Source organism: Tachysurus fulvidraco, chromosome 1, assembly GCF_022655615.1.
Source record: "Tachysurus fulvidraco isolate hzauxx_2018 chromosome 1, HZAU_PFXX_2.0, whole genome shotgun sequence".
Lineage (NCBI taxonomy): Eukaryota > Metazoa > Chordata > Actinopteri > Siluriformes > Bagridae > Tachysurus > Tachysurus fulvidraco.
In genome coordinates this window covers 6847565-6855064 of record NC_062518.1, presented here as the reverse complement: position 1 = coordinate 6855064, position 7500 = coordinate 6847565, and the positions used below count along the sequence as shown (strand labels likewise).

Below are 7500 nucleotides of genomic sequence, written 5' to 3'. Positions count from 1 at the left end.
ACAATAAGAAACTCTCTGTATGCTGGCTTTATGAGAACCTAAAATCATTGCCTCTGAACACAGGGTACATTTAGTCTAGGGTTTCGACTTTTCTGCATAATATTCCTTACTGTTAATGGCAGCATCCCATCCACAATGTATTCGCACCTCTAGCTCAGCATTCCCGGGATAGACTCTGGATCCTCTGGGACCTTGATCAGGATAAAGCTCTTACTCCATGCACTTCAGGAACCTCTTTCAAGCCAGTGAGTTATGGTCACATGGCCACCGACTGAGTTTTAGCTCACTGGAGAAGATGGATGAAAACAGCTGTGACTGCAAGCTTAATCTCTGAAGATCTGCAATGCACAGACACCAGTGTTAGTGTTAGTGTTAGTGCGTTTATAATATCCTTATTATTAAATATTCATTCTATTACTATTGCACGAATCGGTATTAAACTATTCTAAATAAAATGAGTCACAATTTCGAATCGATGTATAAAGACATCGTATTTCATAAATATTAAGTATTATTTGTTTCTGTGTATTTCCTGTGTGTATTTTTGTGTTTGTGCGTTTGTGATTTTTTGTTTTTTTCTTTTCCCCTTGACTTTAATTGGTGTGTTGACAACAGAACACAGCTGTAATTATAAGGTGCCCTCACTTCCCTCTCAGGATTTGTCAGTTATAGCTCTTCCATCTGCTCTGTATGGACACACACACACACACACACACACACACACACACACACACACACACACACACACACACACACACACACACACACACACACACACACACACACACACACACACTGCTGATTGCCAGTGTGAGTGTTACAGGTGTAATGCTCATGAGGCTACAGATGACTGATAATTAGTCTTTTTTTTTCTCTTTGTCCCCATTTGAAGGTGGAAAGACAATTTTTCTTCAGTGGCGAGATTTTTGTTGTCCAAGGTCAAGTATGTGTGTTAGTGTGTTATTTCTTAATATTGTGTGCGTGTCCATTGATCTGTGTAAGAGTTACAAGGACACAACCAATAGATTATTGCCCCTCCTCTACACTTTTCTCCCATCCCCTGTGGTATACCTGCCCCAGGTGGGCACACAGAGAGGGGCAGGTGTGAGACAGCTAGATACCATGCTTAATAACAATAGAGCTAATGCTTTCTTTCTTTCTTTCTTTCTTTCTTTCTTTCTTTCTTTCTTTCTTTCTTTCTTTCTTTCTTTCTTTCTTTCTTTCTTTCTTTCTTTCTTTTCTTCTTTCTTTTTTCTTTTTTCTTTTTTCTTTTTTCTTTTTTCTTCTTTCTTTCTTTCTTTCTTTCTTTCTTTCTCTCTCTCTCTCTCTCTCTCTCTCTCTCTCTCTCTCTCTCTCTCTCTCTCTCTCTCTCTCTCTCTCTGCCTGAGATGTCTTTCTTTTGTTTTCTTTTCTTCTTCCTTTTCCTTTCTTCCCTTCTCTTTCTGTCTGTGTCATATTCACTCTTGGCTTCTCTTGACGTTTTTCATCCGTGACTCATCTCCTCCCCTCGCCCTGACCTCCAGCCTATGAAACACACACAGTGTCAGAAGAAGAGCTTTGAGAAGAAGAGAAGAACTTTTCCATGTTACGAGTTACAGACCGCTCTTTTAAACAGTGCCATCTTTATTTTTGTGCGCCATGTAAATTGTGTACAACGTGTTGATGGTGTCACAGATGAGTCAGATCCAGACACGTGCTGGAGTTTTGTCCTGATCCTGAACTGAGATTTACATGATGTACTGATTAATTCATCAGATTCAGACATCTCTGCAGTTGCTTGGGGAATTAGTGTGTAAATTTAACTGGGTCTCTATAATTGAGCAGTGTTAAGCTCTGCTTTGCTTAAGATTTACACTCATCTTCTGATGCTCCTCAGGAAGCTTTGCGCACTCAGAGCTTATGGGCTTGTTGGCTCAGTGTAGTGCAAGGAGAGAAGCTCTGATTAAATATGCAGGCTGAAGTTTTAACACTCTCTGCTGCACACTCTAAACAGCTCTGACATCTCCACACACGGCCCATCAAGCAAGCTGCACTGGGATACACACACATACACACACACACACACACACACTCATCCGTGCAAACTTAGTAGTCAGCTCACTAAAGCCATAAAAGCATGCCGTCCATTCCAGCTATATACATCCTGACGTGTGTGTGTGTGTGTGTGTGTGTGTGTGTGTGTTTGTGTGTTTCTCAGCTGCTCCATTCAAATGAATCCTAACAGCACTTTATACCAATAACATTCAAGTGCCACTTCACTGCAACAGCTTTGGCCCTTGTTTCACAAAGCAGATTCCCTCTGATCTGCATGCTTTAGTCTATCAGAACGTTTCCCCCCCCCCAGCATCGAGCAAGGCAGGACATGATTTCTGCCTCAGCTTAATCTGTGTGGAATAATCTGTTTGGGGATGTAATTCACATGGTATGCCTTTTGATTTGGATTAAAACTCAATCCTCTTAGCGCGTAGCTTGGTCGAAGTTATCGGTGTGCCGGAAAGCCGAGCAAATCCACTGCGTCAAAATCAGGCAGCCCATTAACTCTCTGCTAATTCTCCTCTGGCTCAGTCCCTTAAATCTCACACACTTCGTCCCATAAATGTCCTAAAGGCAAATTCTGACATAAAGCTAATGCTTAATTTGTCATTAGTATGTAGGGCAGTGTTAGATCTTTCAGCCGCAGAACTGTGGAGAATTCAGGATCATGAACTTTTTGTCATACCATCGATCTGTATTGAGTCGCTACGTCGCTTTGGCATTAAACAACTGCTCAGTTGTCATAGTTCATGAACCAGGACTATTTACAGTATTATTCAAGTGATGATTATGATGACGGTGTACCTGTAGTCATAAATAACTACACAAATCTCACACAAAATGAACTGTGAGACTTTTACTACAGAGGTATTGTGATATCATAAAAAAATGATCTAGAGCTACATGAATGAGGTGTCAGTATAATGAAAAATAAATTGCCAGCCAATCAGGAACGAGTATTTTGTGTGCCCACATTATAATAAATCTTATTTTAATGGTTATATAGTACACGAGTTGTTACTCAAAATTAAATGCAGTGAGGTTAAGGGAAAAAAATACTAGCTATTTTGTTGTTGTGTAGCTTGACACTTCCTGAAGGAAGAGAGCTGACTTTTAAACAGGTTTAGAAAAGTACAATTTCTGATGCGGCGTGACATTTAAAGTAACTGTGACATTTACAGAACATTTCTGATTTATTGGGCGATCTGTTTATGCTTGTTATTAGTTTTTATTTATCCTAATTACAATTAGTGGGGGCACGGTGGCTTAGTGGTTAGCACGTTCGCCTCACACCTCCAGGGTTGGGGGTTCGATTCCCACCTCCACCTTGTATGTGTGGAGTTTGCATGTTCTCACCGTGCCTCAGGGGTTTCCTCCGGGTACTCCGGTTTCCTCCCCCGGTCCAAAGACATGCATGGTAGGGTGATTGGCATCTCTGGAAAATTGTCCGTAGTGTGTGATTGCGTGAGTGAATAAGAGTGTGTGTGCCCTGCGATGGGTTGGCACTCCGTCCAGGGTGTATCCTGCCTTGATGCCCGATGACGCCTGAGATAGGCACAGGCTCCCCGTGACCCGAGAAATTCGGATAAGCGGTAGAAAATGAATGAATGAATTACAGTTAGCAGGTCTTTTTTTTTTTGCTTACAGATCATGCGTATGTGATGCGTATGTGACGAGATAAAGCTTACAAGTTCATCTGATTTTGTCTGAGCACACCAAAAATGTACCCACCTCTCTCTCTCTCTCTCTCTCTCTCTCTCTCTCTCTCTCTCTCTCTCTCTCTCTCTCTCTCTCTCTCTCTCTCTCTCTCTCTCTGTGTGTGTCGTTTTATGTTGAAATGGTGCAAATGCTATCTGTTTTATTAATGATGATGACAAGCTAATTTTTAACACCCTTTTACACTAAAAAACATTTAAGAAAAAGTGCTGCTGGTTTTTAACATTGTATTGTAATTTATTGTTTATTTAATAAAGCTGAGTTAAAACTCAAAAGAATCTCTCTCTCAAGATTTGCCAAGCACTCATACTTCATAATGGTCAAATAACTGAGCAAAACTACTACGAGCTTTTGTAATTTAATAGACAGAATTAGACTCTACATTAGATTAGGCTTAGTCTCTCTCTCTCTCTCTCTCTCTCTCTCTCTCTCTCTCTCTCTCTCTCTCTCTCTCTCTCTCTCATACTATTAATAAGTTCTTAACATCTTCAAGAAGTGTTTCAAATAATACATGTGTTTGTATTGTGTGTTGAATCATGCTTTTGAAAAAAATGTGTAACTTGCTTTATGTATGAGTGTGTGTGTGTGTGTGTGTGTGTGTGTGTGTGAGGTGAGAGAGAAAGAGAGATAGCGAGAGAGGGTGCGAGAGAGAGAGAGAGAGAGAGAGAGAGGGTGCGAGAGAGAGAGAGAGAGAGAGAGCAGACGACGGAGCATGAGGAGGAGAGACGAGAGAGACGATTGAGAGAGAGGAGAGAGAGAGAGAAGGACGAGAGAGAGAGAGGAGAGAGAGGGAGAAAGGACGAGAGAGAGAGAGAAGGACGAGAGAGAGAGAAAGAGGAGAGAGAAAGAGAGAGGGGAGAGAGAAAGGGGGAGAAAGGAGAGAGATTAATTGATTCGATGTAAGGGATCTAGTGCTGGCTGCCTCATTGTAGATGGTGGTGAGGAGATGAGAATGAGTTAATCGTCAATCCCAGACTTTTGGCTTCTATTTCATCCTGAGCTCTGCAGTTTGTGTGTGTGTGTGCGTGTGTGTGTGTGGTGTGTTGTGTGTGTGCGTGTGTGTGTGTGTGTGTGATTTGTTTGTGTGTTTGTTGTGTTTGTTTGTTGGTTGTGTTCGTGTGTTTCGATGTTCGTTTCATCATGTATCTTTAAAATCTGTGTATGCCTCGTGACCACTCTTTTTGTCGTCGACTGACAATTAAGATTAAACGCTTTAAGCGAATTAAAGTGTCTCTCACGGTAATAAAGGTGGATTGGTGTTCACTCACGTCTGAACTCGCTGTTCAATACCAGAGCCTCGGTATTTCAACATGAGATATATTCTCCTTTCCTTTTCCTCTGTGCTCTAACCTCTACACATCGATGACCTTCAACATAGCAGAGCCCCTTTTAGCTACCTCAAGCAACTACAGGGTTTGGTGAAGTGTGTATAAACAATCGGTGTGTGCGTGTAGGCTGCCATGACTGACCTGTACACCTGGTTGTGCTTTCACTAGTGTGTCTTTCTCCCTTGGATTCATACTTTTTTATCTAGGGCTGGTCTCATTCTAATTTACACAAACTGCAAATGGATTATAATACAAAAGTATGCACAGAACTAACGAAAAAGACCAAAGAATAATAGAGTGTATTAGCCGCAGTATAAGAACAAATTTTCTTCCCCTCCGCTTTGGCAGTGCTGCAGCACAAGAAAAAGAAACAAATGCCGCTTTGTGTCGTGCGGCATCACACGACTTAATCCATGTAGTTATTAATCATAACTACATATTGCTACGATCTCTATTTACCACAATCATTAACAGGAGAAATTTTATGACTACGAGGTGTTCGTTTATTTCATTTATAGTAAGGAGTCATCTCTTCTGTGTCAATGATAGAATAGAATAGAATGTGGCCATAGAAGCCTTTATTATCGCCGCATCCTGTATACATTACAGCACAGTGGAATAATTTCTTCTTCACATACCCCAGACTCAGAGTTGGGGTCAGAGTGCCGGGGCAGCTATGATACAGCGCCCCTGGAAGGCAGGGAGTGTATAGAGGGCCTGTGCTCAAGGCCCAGCAGTGGGAGCTTGGCTGTGCTGGGGTCCTTGACGATCCTCCGATCAACAACACGAGTCCGGTTAACCAGTTTGGAGCCACCACCTGCAACTAAGATGCCCAATGCTACATAGTTTTCCTTCCTTTTTTGCAGTACCCTCCAACTTTACCTTTCACCAATCATTCACCAGAATGATGCTGTCCTTAAATAAAAACAAAGCTTTTTGATTTGTGGTTGTCTATCTAAGAAATTACTGGAAGATGTTTGTGTGCTTTGTGAGCAAATGTGAAAATAAAATGAATCCCACCAATCTGATTCTAAAATACCGCCTTTGTGAGCAATTTGAAAACTAAAATAATACAAATCCACCACTGATATCTAAGATTAATCTTAAAATACCAAAATAAAAATAAACCCAACTCTCCTCCTTATTAACCGAGAACATATGTGGGGACTTTGACTGTGTGACTGGATCATTTAAATGGCTGGCATTTCCGCTTGGCTAAAGCACACGTGATAAGAAGACAGTGTGTCTTAGTGTGTTTTTGCATGATGTTTTGTGTCCTTAAGCACTGACCTGCATACCCTCTTTATTTAATTTCTTTCTATCAGTACGCATGAGATCGTTCTGCCCTTCTTGACCGTCATTGCGCCCCAGGCTTTTCTTTTTTCTGCTCGGCTGTGTGCCTTGGCCCTTGCCCATGCCTTGGCGCTCTCTCTCCACGCTCGTATCTGTATCTGTGTCGTATCGTGCTGTGCCAACCACTGCTGGGAGCGTGTCCCGCGCACTCAGTGCGACGTATTGCAAGTAATGAACTCCTAGGTAGACTTCCACACTCCACTGCTTCTTCTGCTTTCTTCCTTCCACCCTCCACTGCTTCTTCGTCTCACTCACTGCTTCTTTCTTTTTCTTTTTCTGCTTCTTCCGTTCCACACTGCCACTGATTCTTCCGTCTCCTCGACACGACCAAAACAAATCGTGTCATAATTCGCTGTATCCTACCTGCTCATTACTGCCGGCTTAATTAGCTATTAATAACACACCCATCCTGGGCGAGCTGTTTGCTGCCAGGCAAATGTTGTTCCTAATTAGCAAACAAGAGACATGCATTGTCAACAACACAGCGCTCGCGACAATGCAAGCAGGCGCGGATTAAAGCCAGTCATGCCAGGGCTTATTTGTGGCTAAGTATGTGTGTTGTGTGTGTGTGTGTGTGTGGTGTGTGAGTGTATGAGTGAGATGAAGAGAGAGAGAGTGAGGGAGAAGAAAGAAAGAACGAGATGCTGTTTGTGTCTGGTTATTTACATTTTTTATTTATTATACCACATGGCTCTAAAGCCAGGTAAAGGACAGATCATGGGGCCTGTAGTAGCATCCTGCCTGTGGCCGTATCGTTGCTCACCATCGTTTCAATCGTGCAACCATTTTTGTGTGTGTAGTCTTGTTGAGAGCTTAATGATGGATGATTAGACCCATAAAGAAGTTGTTTAGTTATTAGGTTAGTAGGAGCAGCACTCACATTTGAAATCTTTTAATTTGATAGAAAAACGGATTATATTTTAATAAAAGCCGCAGAGAGGCATCTGCGTGTTCCATGACAATGAGTAGCTCTATTTCCCCAATTTCCAACTCTCTCTCTCTAGCGTCTCTCTTCTTGCAGCAGAGACGTGTCTGAACCCCAGCTCTCGTTTGTTAACTTTAAGGTTAT

At 41.9% G+C, this 7500-nt stretch overlaps 1 long non-coding RNA gene across 1 annotated transcript in view; it reads right to left on the bottom strand.

Annotated features, from left to right (window-relative positions):
• LOC125146011 overlaps positions 1-7500 on the bottom strand; it is a 16011-nt gene that overhangs the window by 851 nt on the left and 7660 nt on the right. The window contains exon 3 of the long non-coding RNA XR_007144516.1: positions 1-338. This exon is cut by the window's left edge and continues 851 nt beyond it. This is a non-coding gene — a long non-coding RNA (uncharacterized LOC125146011). The remainder of the gene's footprint in view (positions 339-7500) is intronic.